The sequence below is a fragment of the Monodelphis domestica genome, chromosome X, assembly GCF_027887165.1.
Source record: "Monodelphis domestica isolate mMonDom1 chromosome X, mMonDom1.pri, whole genome shotgun sequence".
NCBI classification, from domain to species: Eukaryota; Metazoa; Chordata; class Mammalia; order Didelphimorphia; family Didelphidae; genus Monodelphis; species Monodelphis domestica.
The window spans coordinates 62,210,711-62,224,221 of record NC_077235.1 but is presented as its reverse complement, the minus strand read 5'-3'; the positions used below and the strand labels follow the sequence as shown (position 1 = coordinate 62,224,221).

At 41.7% G+C, this 13,511-nt stretch overlaps 1 protein-coding gene across 1 annotated transcript in view; it reads right to left on the bottom strand.

Annotated features, from left to right (window-relative positions):
* Window positions 1-13,511, bottom strand: part of LOC100019455 (A-kinase anchor protein 17B-like) — a 98,848-nt gene that overhangs the window by 84,980 nt on the left and 357 nt on the right. Inside the window, exons 2-3 of the mRNA XM_056809868.1 lie at window positions 12,465-12,612; window positions 8,062-8,218 (exon numbers count right to left, since the gene is read on the bottom strand). The gene's annotated coding sequence lies outside the window, so the exon portion shown is untranslated. The remainder of the gene's footprint in view (window positions 1-8,061; window positions 8,219-12,464; window positions 12,613-13,511) is intronic.

Below are 13,511 nucleotides of genomic sequence, written 5' to 3'. Positions count from 1 at the left end.
TAAACTTCTCTACTAGCAACAATGCAATGATCCAGGACAATTCTGAAGGACTTATGAGAAAGAACACCATCCACATTCAGAGGAAGAATTGTGGGAACAGAAACACAAAATAAAAACAACTCCTGATCACATGGGTTGATGGGGAAATGATTGGGGATATCGACTCTAAATGATCACACTAGTGCAAATATCAATAATATGGAAATAGTTCTTCATCAATGATACACATAAAACCCAGAGGAATTGTGCGTCAGCTATGGGAGGGAGGTGGGGATAGGAGAGAGAAAGAACAAGAATCTTGTAACCATGGAAAAATATTCTAAATTAATCAATTAAGTAAAATTTAAAAAAAATAAATAAAAGTTCATTTTTGCTCATGTTTGTCAAGTTATTAAGTTAAAAAAAACACAAATTTAAAAGAATACTATGCTTTCTGAAAATTCAGAACTTAACTAGAGAACATGGAATAATGCCCAAACTAGGAATTCATGACCCCAAGAGTTCCTAACCTTGTTTTTGTCATGTACCCCTCTAGCAATCTGGAGAAGTCTACAGATGGAATTTGTCTCCGAATCATGTTTTTAAATGCATAAAATACCTAGGGTTATGAAGAAAATCAGATACCGTGTATATTGGACTACAGCTAGCAAAATATTAAAAGTTCCAAAACTCCCAGAAATCTATTCCCGGGGTTAAAAACCTCTATTCTAATGGGAGATCCTGTCTCACAAGGGGTGGGCAGGAGGGCCCTGCCCTCAGTCTGTTTATAGCATAGCAAGTGAGTAGTTTAAAATCTCAAAGGCTACAGAAAGAAACCAAGGCATCTCCTAAAGCCTTAGCAACAAGATCTCACCTCTTCTCTCCTATCATGTAGCTGCTCACCCATTTGGCCTCTCATTCATTAAGTTTCCCAGGCTCTTTCTCTGCAGATCATAAAACCTCTTGATGGAGACAGTATACATTAGGCTGACCCTCAATTAGCTTTTCCCCAAGTCCTCTCCCCTTTCGCACCCCTGTTATTCTTTATTGACTAACCAAAAGCTAGAAACTAGTGAAGCTACAGCGGGTATGAAATGATAGGAGATTGTTCCTGTACTCTTTGCACTAATTGCTATTTCTCAGGGAAAACTTCTCCCTTGTTGTGCCCTCCCTGGGTGAAGAAGAGGGCTAAGGTGATACAGGGAAGATAAAGGATAAACGTGTTATTTTGGCAATAGTTTTGCTTTGTTTCAGAGGTAGAAAACTTGATAATTTGCTGGGAAGAAATGAGCCAACAAGATGGCATTTGGGAAAATGTACTACATTTTCAACAATTTCCTGACATAAAACTGATCTTTTAAAAAAGTTTTATTTTATTTTTATTAAACCCTTATCTTCCAGCTCAGTACTGGTTCAAAGGCAGAAGAGCAATAAGGGATTAGGCAATGGGGGTTAAGCAACTTGTCCAGGGTCACACAGATGGGAAATATCTGAGGTCAGATTTGAGGCCACGACCTCCTGTCTCTAAGCCTGGCTCTCTATCCACTGAGCCACTTAGTCACACCAGTTTTACTTTATTTTGACATCACTGTCATTTGTAACTATATCCCATCACCATCACCACCACCATTACTACCCTCTCTCTTATAGAAGAGGGACAGTCACAAACAAAACAAACTTTCCTATTCTGACAGAGAGATTAAATGGTGGAGAGGAGAGAAAAGAACTAGAATCTAAGGTGAGATGGTGCCTTGAGTGACCTCTAGGACAACTGGGGAATGGCTGAAAAAATTGTGGCATATGAACATGATGGAATATTATTGTGTCATAGAAAAATTGATGAAAGAGAAGAGAACTTCAGAAAATCCTGGGTTGTATGAACTGATAAATAAGACAGTGAAAAGAAACAGGGAAACAATTTATTCAAGTTCAGCAATGTTAAGACAAAATAACTGAAAGACTTGAGAATTCTGACCCAGACAATGGGCAGCTATGCTTCCAGAGGGCCAGTGAGGAAGCAGGCTGTGATAGACATAAGATGCAGAAAAAAATAGACATTTCAGATATGATTACTGTGTGGATTTATTTTTCTTGACTATATTTATTACAAGATTCTTCTCTTTTTCTCTGATTTTAATGCGGATAGCAAAAGACTAACTGGCAACAATGATGCCCAGAAAAAGGTCACTGTATCGCCTTTTTAAATACATATAAGGAAACAGAAGCTCAGAGAGAAGTAGAAACAAGCAGGACAACTTTGAAAGTAATGGGCAGAATTTATTATACACTTTCTTTTGAAAGTGGTGTGAAATTTCCCTAGATGATAAATGGTCAATAGATATGAATTGGAAGTTTCTGGATAAATAAATCAAGTCTATAGACAGTCATATGAAAAAATGCTCTAAATCATTAATGATTAGAGAAATGAGAATTAAAACAACTCTGAGATATCTTCTCACACCTGTTAGATGGGCTAAAATGATAAAAGGGGAAAATGACAAATGTTGGATGGGATGTGGAAAAATGGGGACATTAGTACACTGTTGGTGGAACTGTGAATTGAATCAACCATGATGGAAAACAAGCTGGAATTATGCCCAAAGAGTTATAAAATCGTGTATACCTTTGATCCAGCAATTGCACTATTAGGTTTGTTTTCTCAAGTGATCAAGGGAAAGGGAAGAGAATCTCTATGTTCTAGAATATTTATAGCAGTTCTCTTTGTGGTAGCAGAGAACTGAACATTGAAGAGCTGCCCATCAACTGGAGAATGGCTGAACAAGTTGTCATATATGATTGTGATAGATGACTACCGTGAGCTAAGAAATGATGAACAGGTTAATTTTTAAAATATAGAACAACCTGCATGATTTTATGAAGAATGAAACAAACAGAACAAAGATCATGTTGAATACAGAAACACCAACATTGTTTGAAGAATAACTATGAATGTCCACCTCCAGAGAAAGAACTGATAAACAGAAGTTTACATGACCTGCTTTTAAATATATAGAGAGATATAGATATAGATATATCTATATAGATATCTCCATATCTATATAGATATAGATATAGATCTATATATAGATCTATATCTATATCTATATCTATATAAATGATACCCTCTCCAGTGCGGGGCAGGGAGAGAGGGAAGAGGGAAACATCTAGGAACTGTAATGAAACAAAAACACAAATAAAAAATAAGCCCCCCCAAATAAAGTAATGTGAAATGGAAATTCATGATTTCATATAGAATCCTGTTTTTGAGTTCTTCCATATGTATGGGAGATTTTTTTTTTTGGTGTTCAAGTTCAGAATAATTTTTTTAAATTATAACAAAGAAAAAGAGTAAAAACAACTGATATAAGTGACTAGTTCTGATTATGTATTCTGTCCTCATTCCTTATCTCTCTGATGAGGAGAGACAGCTTTCATTATCTTTTCTGAGACTATTATTTTTAAGTGAATTTTTTTGATATCTTTTTTTGTATCACCTGTATTCCTTACTGTATTTTTCTTCTTATCTCCCTGAGAAAGCTATTCTTTATAAATGGCTTTGGCAAACTACTGCCAGCAGTCTGCTGACTGGTTTTATACAGCTTAGGGGAGCTAAGAATTATTTCTATATTTTAAGATACAGTATAATTTTATTTAAAATTTTTAAAACTTCTTAGCTTTTTGTAATAAAGAAAATGTTTCATAAAATTAACCAACATATTGAAAAAGTTTGACATCAGAAGAAATTATCTCATACTTAAGTTTCCCCATCTTAGTGTATGTAGGAGGAGTGTTTTCATGTCACTTCTTTGGGGCCAAGTTTGGTCATAATAACTTCAGAGCAAACAGGTTAGATTGTTTTCTTCTCCTTCCTTCCATTTACGTTGTCATAACAAATAAATAAACAAACAAATAAGCAAACAAACGAATGAATGAATGATTAAATAGATAAATTATACATATGTATATATATATATATATACATATATATATATATTGCTTTCCTGGCTCTATTTAATTCCCTCTTCATTAGTTCACATAAATCTTTCCATGCTTCTCTGCATTCATCACATTCACTACTTCCTATAGCACAGTAATATTCCATTGCATTCATGTGCCACAATTTGTTTAGCCATTGCCCAAACAATGGGCATCTACTTACTTCCCTTTCAATTACCACAAAAAAAAAAACGTTGCTATAAATATTCCGGCTTTTGTAGAGCTTTTTCTATGTCATCAATGACTTCTTTAGGGTATATGCCTCACAGAGGAATCTCAGAGTCAAAGAACACGGATATTTTCGTCACTTTCTCTGTATAATTTCACATTGCTTTCCAGAATGATCATACTAATTCATAGCTCCACCAATAATGCATTAGTGTGCCTGTCTTTCCCAAACCTCTCCAATAGTAACTGTCTGGCTTTTGCCATCTTTGCCAATTTGGTGAATGAGAGGTGAGGCCCCAGGGTTGTTTTCATTTGCTTTTCCCTTCAGCAGTGATTTGGAGCATTCTTTCCCATGGCTGTTAATAGTTTGACAATTCTTTTGAGAATTTTTGTTCTCAGGCCACTAGGTGGCACAGTGGACAGAGGGCTGGATCTGGAGTCAAGAAGAACTTTGGGGTCCCACCTGGCTACTCCCTAGCTGTAAGACCTCAAGCAAGTCAGTCACTTAATTTCTGCCTGCCTCACTTTTTTCTTCTGGAAATAATAGGAGCAGCAGCTCCCTTCCCAGAGTTAATATGAGGATTAAGTGAAATTATATGTAGAATATAGACACGTTTTGCCAAACTAAAACCCCCATGTAAATGTTAGTCATTATTATATCTTTGGGCCACTTTTCTACTTAGGGATGAATAGATTGGGGGCTCTAAGTCTATTTATACTTCTCTCTCAGCAATGCCAGTGCTCCCCTGAGGACAAATCATAAAAACGCATGAATTAGTCAACAAGCACTTATCCAATTGTTACTGTGTGTCACTGTGATAGCTTCTGGGGCTATAATAAAGGCCAACCCTCTCCCTCACATAACACAGGGAGCTTGCCTTCTGATAGGGAAGATGATAAGTAAATAATTATGTGCCCATAAGATATATTTAGATTAGATGCAAAGTAATTGGTACATAGAGGGCAGGGGACCAAGAAAAGCCTCCTGTGAAGGTGGGCTTTGCACCGCATCTTTACAGCAACCAGGGAAACTTAACAGGTGGAGGTAAGGAGCAGAACATTCCACGCATCGGGGACAGCTAGAGAAAAGGCATGGGGTCAAGCCAATTAAAGGACTTTTATATTTGATCCTGAAGGTAATAGGAAGCTACTGGAGCTCCTGGAGCTCAAGGGAGTGACATGGTTACACTTGCATTTTATTTTTTACTATTTTTCCTAAAACTCTTACCTTCTGTCTTGGAATCAATACTATATATTGGTTCCAAGGTAGAAGAGCAGTAAGGGCTGGGAAATGGGGGTTAAGGGACTTGTCCAGGGTCACCCAGCTAGGAGAAGTATCTGAGGCCAGATTGAAATCAGGACCTCCTATCTCTAGGCCTGCCTCTCAATCCACTGAGCTACCCAGCTGCACGCAAGCCCATATATTATTACAATCACCTTGGCAGTTGAAAGGAGGAAGGAATGGAGTGAGAAGAAATTTGAGGCAGACAGACCCACCCAAGGGCTATTGCAATAGCCTAGGCATGAGGTGATTGATGGGGGCCTGCACAGGATGAGAATTATCTCAGTGGCAAGGAGGAAACATAGTTGAGAGACGTTGTGATGGGAGAAACTGAAAGATTTGGCAATGGACTGGATATGTCAGTCAGTCAATCAACAAATATGAAGGTGAAATCAATAGGCCTTGGCAACCAGTTGAATTTGGGGATGTGGTCAAGGATGACGCCTAGGTTGGGAGCCTGGGTGACTAGGAGGATAATGTTACGCTCAACGGTAACAGGGAAATGAGGAAGCTGGAAGGGTTTGGGGGAAATGATAATGAGTTTAGTTTTAGACATGTTGAGTTTAAGACATCTACAAGATATTCAGTTTGAGGGCAGCAGAGACTTTACGGTCAGACAAATAGATGGTAGAATCATCAGCAGAGATGATCATTGAAGCCATGGGAGCCGATAAGATTACCAAGAAAAACAGTATAAGAAGAAAAAAAAAGAAGGCCCCACAGTCAGAGTCCTGTACAACACCCCTTACTGGCAGCCATGACCTAGACAAAGATCCAGCAAAGAAGACTGAGAAGGAGGGGTCAGATAGGCGGCAAGAAAGCAGGGAGAATAGAGTCTGGAAAATGGAGAGAGAAGAGAGTGGGCAGCAGTGTTGGAAGTCAAGAAGGATGAGGGAGGACTAAGAAAAGGCCACTGGATTTGGCAACTAAGAGACTGTTGGTAACTTTGGAGAGAGCAGTTTGAGAAGTGAATAATAAGGCTGCACACAAGCCTGGCCAGAGTTAGCTAAGAGGACAGGAAGTAGATGATGACCTTCTCAAGGTGTCTGGTCGTGAAAGGCAGGAAACATATAGGATGATAGTTCCTGGGGATGGATGGATGGATGGATGGATGGATGGATGGATGGATGGATGGATGAAGTGAGAGGTTTTTGAGGCTAAGCAAAACACGGGTGTGTTTGTAGGCAGTAGGGAAAGAAGAGATCAAAGCAAGTGAGAGAGTTAGGATGATAGAAGAGGGGGCAATCAGTTGGAGACAATGGGATGGAATAGGATTCCTCATGTGTGTAGAGGGGTGCACACAGCAGCCTTGGCAAGGACAGGGGCTACCTCTTTATTTAAGATAGGGAGGAAGGGAGAGTGGTAGAAGGCATATGGGTAATGTGAGACAAGAAGGAAAAAAGAGGGAGTTCTAGGTGAATGCAGAGAGTGAGGAGCTGAGGATTCTACTAAGCCTTGGCAACTTTGCAAGGGAAGGAGGTTTTAGGGAGAAGATACTTAGTTCTCTTTTAGACATGATTTTGAAATGTCTACAGAACAGGAAAGCAAGGTAGCACTGCAAATAAAGCACTGGGCCCAGAGTCAGGAATACCCAAGTTCAAATCCAATCTCAGATACTTGCTGAGTGATTCTGCACAAGTCACTTAACCCTGTTTGCCTCAGTTTCCTCATCTGTCAAATGGGCTGGAGAAGGGGATGTCAAACAATTTCTTTGCCAAGAAAACTCCCAATGAGGTCACGAAGGGTCAGACAACACTGAAAAATGACTGGCAGGATGGATAATTTGAAATGTCCAAGAGGCAGTTGGAGATATGTGGCTGGAGCTCAGTTGAGAGATCAGGACTGGATATCTATATTGATTTCAATATCATCTGGGAATCATCTGAATAGAGACAATCACGGACCTCCTAGGAGCTAATGGAATCACCAAAAAAGACAGTAGAGAGTGAAAAAAGAAAGGGGTCCAGGACAGAACCTCGGGGGATACTGCCATCAGGTAGTTTTTTGAAAAAAAAAATACAGCTAACCCAAAGAGCAGAGAGACGCATGTATGGTGAGTATAATAAGTAGATGCAACATCCTTATAATTTGGGGACCAGCTTTTGTTAACAATAATGATCTGTACACAGAAAGGAATGTACAAGGTTCCACCAAGGCGGTCAACCATCAGAAAAGGAGGTGGGCCAGTCAGACAATGAAAGGAAGAGTTGAGGAGCAGCTTCATGGCTCAGGGGATAGAGGACCAGGCCTGGTGACAGGAAGTTCACATCTGGCCTCAGACCCTTCCTAATTGTGTGACCCTGAGCAAGTCACTTAACCCCAACTGTCTAGCCCTTACTGCTCTTCTGCCTTAGAACTGATACTTAGTAAGGATTCTAAGACAGAAGCTAAGGATTCTTGTTAAAGTAAATAAATTTTAAAACAAAGGAAGAGCTGGTAAACAAATCTTGCACTGGGATTCACATCAGTGTCACTATTTTTTTCATTGAACTGTTACAAGAAGGAAGCCTGAACTGCTTTGGGGAGATCCTTTATGGCAGACTTGCAGAAGGCCACGTCCCAGGCTGAGGAGGCAGGGAGTGGGTTTCAGTCTTCAGGAGAGAAGGGAATAGGCACACAATTGAAATCACAAATACCTGCAGGATTGAGTTCAAATGCATCATACTGCTTAAGACTTCTGGAGGCTTGACTGCTGTTGCTTAAGAGTCCACTGGTCCACAGCTGAGGCCCCACATTTCAAGTAGATTAAAGAAGTCTGCTGGCTCTGACAACAGTAATGGCATTCTTGTGTTCCTATGATGGAAATGGAGCCATAATTAATTTCAGCTTTGCCAAGAAAATATCTCAAGGAATTGCTCCCCTAAAACATCCCCCCAATTCTAAAGGACAAAAAATTAAAAAAAATAACAATCCCCAAATATGGCTGGAGCAAAAGAGCTCAGTGATTTTAGCGTAGGCCAAGGGGCCTAGGAGACCCTCATTTTACAGAAGAGAAACTGAGACCCAGGGAGGGAAAGTGATTTGCCCAAGGTCACACATAGGCTCCTAATTCTAGAGTTGGTAAGGATCTCAAAGGCCAGCTAGGCCTACCCCTTCATTTTGGAGATGAAGATTCAGCAAAACTGCCAAACCTTGACAGTACAACTAATCAAAAGGGTAGCCAACCCATTGGCTAGCTCTTACCATTCTTCTGCCTTGGAACCAACGCACAGTACTGACCCTAAGACAGAAGGTGAGGGTTTTAAAAAGGCAGCCAAGAACCCCATTTTGCAACCTGGTCTGATCCAAGACTTCACAAACAAGAAGTCAGACTTGCCAAGACCTCTCATAGATGGGCCTGAGCACCTTGTTCCTGTCCTTCTCCATAAGCTCCAGCCCCAATTTAGGATGGTTTTATTGTACCAAAGATACAGGGAAAACATAGCCAGCTAACATACGAACAGTAACAACACTTCTCAGAATTTTGGTGATGATCCTTATTTCCAAAATGCTATTTGGTTACTTCTAGAAGCCTTCCAAATTAAATGGCTTGAAGATACCCATAATTTGATCAACAGTAACAGAATGAATCAAACTAGCCAACCCTCTAGTATACATTTTTAAAAAACTCTTCCCTTATGTCTTAGAGTCAGCCCTGAGCATTGATTTCAAGGCAGAAGAGCAGTAAGGGCTAGGCAATGGGGGTTAAGTGACTTGCCCAGGGTCACCCAGCCGGGAAGTGTCTGAGGCCACATTTGAACCCAGGACCTCCTGTCTCCAGGCCTGGCTCTCAATCCACTGAGTCACCCAGCTGCCCCCTCTGGTATATATTTCGGAAGTATACATATCACAGAAGATTGGAAGGCCCCGGAGTAAAGCAACATCTTCATTATTCAACAAAATTCAAGCTCATTCACTTTGATGATGTCTAGATAGAGCACTGTATATACCTAACTGGAATTCTGTATACTTAGAAATATAGTACATAGTTAGTATAGACAGTGTGGCCTAGAAAACACTGTTACCGTAGGCACAAAAGTAGTTTGCAAACACCTTTAAAATCCTCAACCCCAGGAGTAAACTTGGTTGTTGTCCAGTTGTCTTTCAGCAGTGTAAGGCTCTTCCCCATCCCATTTGGGGTTTTCTTGGCAATGATACTGGACTCGTTTGTCATGTCCTTCTCTAGATCTCCTCATCTTCTACAGACAAGGAAATTGAGGCAAGCATGGTTAAGTGACTTACCCAAATTCACAAAGGTATTCAGCGTCTTGGGCCAGATTTGAACTAGGGATTCTTGACTCCAGGTCCAACACTATCCATTGCACCTCTCAGCTACCCTCATCTTGGGAGTATTTAAAGATAAAACTGAAAGGAGGAGAGATGAACACGGGAATGGAATTATAAAGGCCTTCACAACAAACTTTTTCCCCAAGAGCAGCAAAGCCTCAGGGTCCTGGATATGCCGTGTGAAGGATGAGAAATGTCAGTTGGTCATTGTAGGCACTGAGCCAAACTAAGATGGAATAGCAGCGGGATTAGCCCAAGCGGACACAGAGGAGATCCATGCTGGAAGCAACACCAATTTTGAGGACCCTGAGGAAGTAATTCTCAAGATAGTGAGGACAGAGCAGAAAATATCAAAGGTGTGAAACAAAAATCTCCAATTTTATTATTACCTGGTGACTCTCCCTCCAAGGCTACCATAGCAACTTTCTCTGTGTGCTCTGTACGTATGAGCTATCTTCTTCATTAACTCCTTAAGGACAGGTATCATTTGGACTTTTGTCTTTGGATCCCCAGTACTTGGTACAGGACTTAAGACTACTTAATGAATACCTGATGAAATGATTATCCCAAGAAAGGCAACTAATTGAATGAGCCATCCATATGGCATTTAAAAAATTTGATAAGAATGACCTATAGGGACATGGAGGTATCCTTAATAGGGTATTAGAAGGGCAGTTAGGTGGTGCTCAGGCCTGAAGTCAGGAAGACACAAGTTCAAATCCAGCCCTGACCATTTCACTTAACTGCATTTGCCTCAGTTTTCTCATCTGTAAAATGAGCTGGAGAGGGAAATGGTGTTCAACAAACCATTTCCAGTATCTCCACCAAGAAAACCCCAATGGGGAGACGGGGTGGGGGGGAGGGGGTCATGAAGAGTCAGACATGGCTGAAAAATGACCAAACAATTTATTAATCAACTTATTTTGCCTAGACCCAGGCTACTATGATCTTCCTGGGCCATTGTTTCCAAACTATCCCATCCCACCCCTTTCCAATTCTATTTCCCCAGTTTATGTGGTCTTGTGTTCGAATGAAAGGACCAGCAAGTGGCTGGCTGGTTTATTTGTCTATCCTGGCACAGCACTTTAGTTTGGGGCCTAGCCTACAATCAACACTGAAATGCTTGTAATTCATTTAGTCATTCATTCATTCATTCACTCACTGGCTACAATTTATCAAACACTACTCAATGAGGAGGCTAATATACAGAGAAGGCAACAAGGTGTCTCCTCTGCTTGTGGCCATATCCCCCAAAGTTCCCAGAAACTCCTAACAGAAATAACCTTGTTCCATATGGCCCTCTAATTATTAGCAGACAGACACCTTCAAACTCAAGAGCCTTGTCAACTCTTTTCAATAATTAAGCCCTCTCCCTTCCCAGGGCCCCTGCTCTTAATCTCCATTTGTTAAGAAAACATCACCCAACAAAGGAGCAGCCAGGCAGTGGGCCCCTGGGCTCCCTAAGTCAATCTAAGAGGGTTCGCTGGAAATCCTGGGCAGAACCTTTAACCTACTTACTTCTAGTAGCAGGGGGAGCAAATTGAATTCTCTGGGTGCAGGAAGGAGTTAGAGACCAGTTGGCCTTATTTTAGCCTGAGGAAGGCAAGGTGCAAAGCCAGGAGGAGAGTCCTTGAGTTACTCTGGACCCCAAGGCCAGTTAGTGGCTGCTTCCAGGTTTCTTGACTCCCAATGCTAACCCATTTTCAGTCTGTCTCCCAAACACACAGGAGTCTCTCCCCAACATCCTAGGGAGCCTGGGTCTTCCAAGCCAATGAATGAACTATTTCTCCCTTTCAATTCTCCTTAGCAAAAAGCTTCCTTTTAAAACCATTGACTGGGCTCCATCAAGGTGCCTAGAGGTACCCCATCCACCCACACCCACACCCACACCCACATCTAGAGCAAGAATATTGAAATGGATCTATAAAGGCCCATCCCGGAGCCCCCATAGGCACTCACTGGCCTCTAGGTTCTTTGGCAATCCTGCCCTAGGCCTACCCAAGAGTCTTTGCCAATACCTTTGGCATACCTTTGCTCCTTTTTCCCTAGGAGCCACTGAATCAAATCAAAATAAAACTGCATGCTGCAATGGAAGGAACACTGCTTAGGAAGGCAATAGTCTTGTGTTTGAATCCTACCTTCCAAATAACCTGGTTTGTCTTAGAAGTCTTCTTACACCCCTTTCACACCTTCTACGGGCCTGGACGGCCAGTTCCTGGATGGCCAGAGTCCTCTCTTTTCCATGTATTTGTGCAGGCCGTCCCCCAAGTCTGGAATGCTCTCCCGCCTACTGGCCCTCTTGAATTTCCCTGGCTTCTTTTATTCAGCTCAAAGCCCAGCAAGGGGTCTTTCCTGGGTCCCCCCTCCAGTTGCTAATGAATTTCCCTTTCTGATTACCCTCCTTCTACTTTGTAGAAGCATCTTAAATGCAACTAATTCATTGACATGTCTCCCCCACTCAAATGTGAACTCCTTGAGGGCAGAAATTACATTTTTTTATCCTCAGTGTTTAGCAGGGTGCCTGGTACCATAGTAAAGGCTTAATAAATGCCTGATGACTGACTTGTTGAGTGCTTAACACATAATAGTGGCTTAAGAAATTAAAATAATTGAATTAAACTACCAAATTAAATAGATCCAGAAATTGATTAGCTACCTTTGGCAGTTACATACTCATGTAACTTCAGATGGGTCTCTTCACAGCCCTGGACCTCAACTTCCTCATGTGTAAGGTGTAGAGGGGAGGGGGAGGGGGGTTCAACCAGATAGATACCCTTGGAGGTCTCTTCCAGTGATCACATGTGTGACTTTGGGCAAGAAACTTCTCCTCCCTGGACCTCAGTTTCCTTCTCTGTAAAATGAGGAGATTGCACTGAGACTCTTTCCGGCTGTAGATCTAGGATTCTAGGCAAAAAGAAGCTCTGAGGACAAAACAGACATGGCAATTATTACATCCTCAAACCTCATCGACTTTTTGTTGGTTTTCATTTTTAAATTATCTTTTCATCGATTATTTATTTTTAACATTTAACCAAAAAAATTGAAGTCCAGATTCTCTCCCTCTCTCCTTCCCTCCTCCTTCCAGGTCCTGCCATCCAGTGAGAAGCCAAGCAATCTGCTGCTGGCAATTCTGCCCAGGGAAATCAGGAGAAACTGTTGCCATAAAACTTCATCTCCTTTTAGAAAACAAATTCTAGATGACCAGTTCCTGGTGTCTCGTGGGAGCCCTTGCTTTGTTCTGGGCTTGTGCTTGGTAAAAATGCCTGGTAGGGTCACAATTTTTAAAATTTAATTTCGAAAGATTGCTGGTCCCTGGTGCCATGAGCCTAGTTTTCCCAGCAGCCTGTTGGGTGGCTTTGCTGGGCTGTTTCAGTTAGAAAGGAAGGATCCGGAAGAGACCGGGAAGCGATGGGGGGTGGTGGCAGAGATAAGGGAAAGAAAGAGAAAAAGCTTGTAAATCCCACCCACCCCACTCCACCCCACCCCCAAGCCAGTAAAGAAAACGCGAAATTCCGAAGGGGCTTCATGGGTGGGGTGCAGTTTGGGCCCCGAACTTCCCAATTCGCTCTACAGAAATATTTAAGAATTGCCCTTATTGGAGACGGAGGCTTCCGCTTTGGTGGGGTGGGGGCCCTGTTGGGGTGTTCGTGGGTGGTTGGGGCCAGAGCAAATTCAAGGGAATTTATGGGGTTCTAAAGCAAAGCTACTTTGGACTGAAGAGGAGGAAGAGGGCTTCCGATGTGGTTGGCCTTTTCGCCGGTTCGGCGCGGTCCGAACGCGGAGGACCCGGTACGGGATGGGGTGGGGGGCCCCGAGAAGG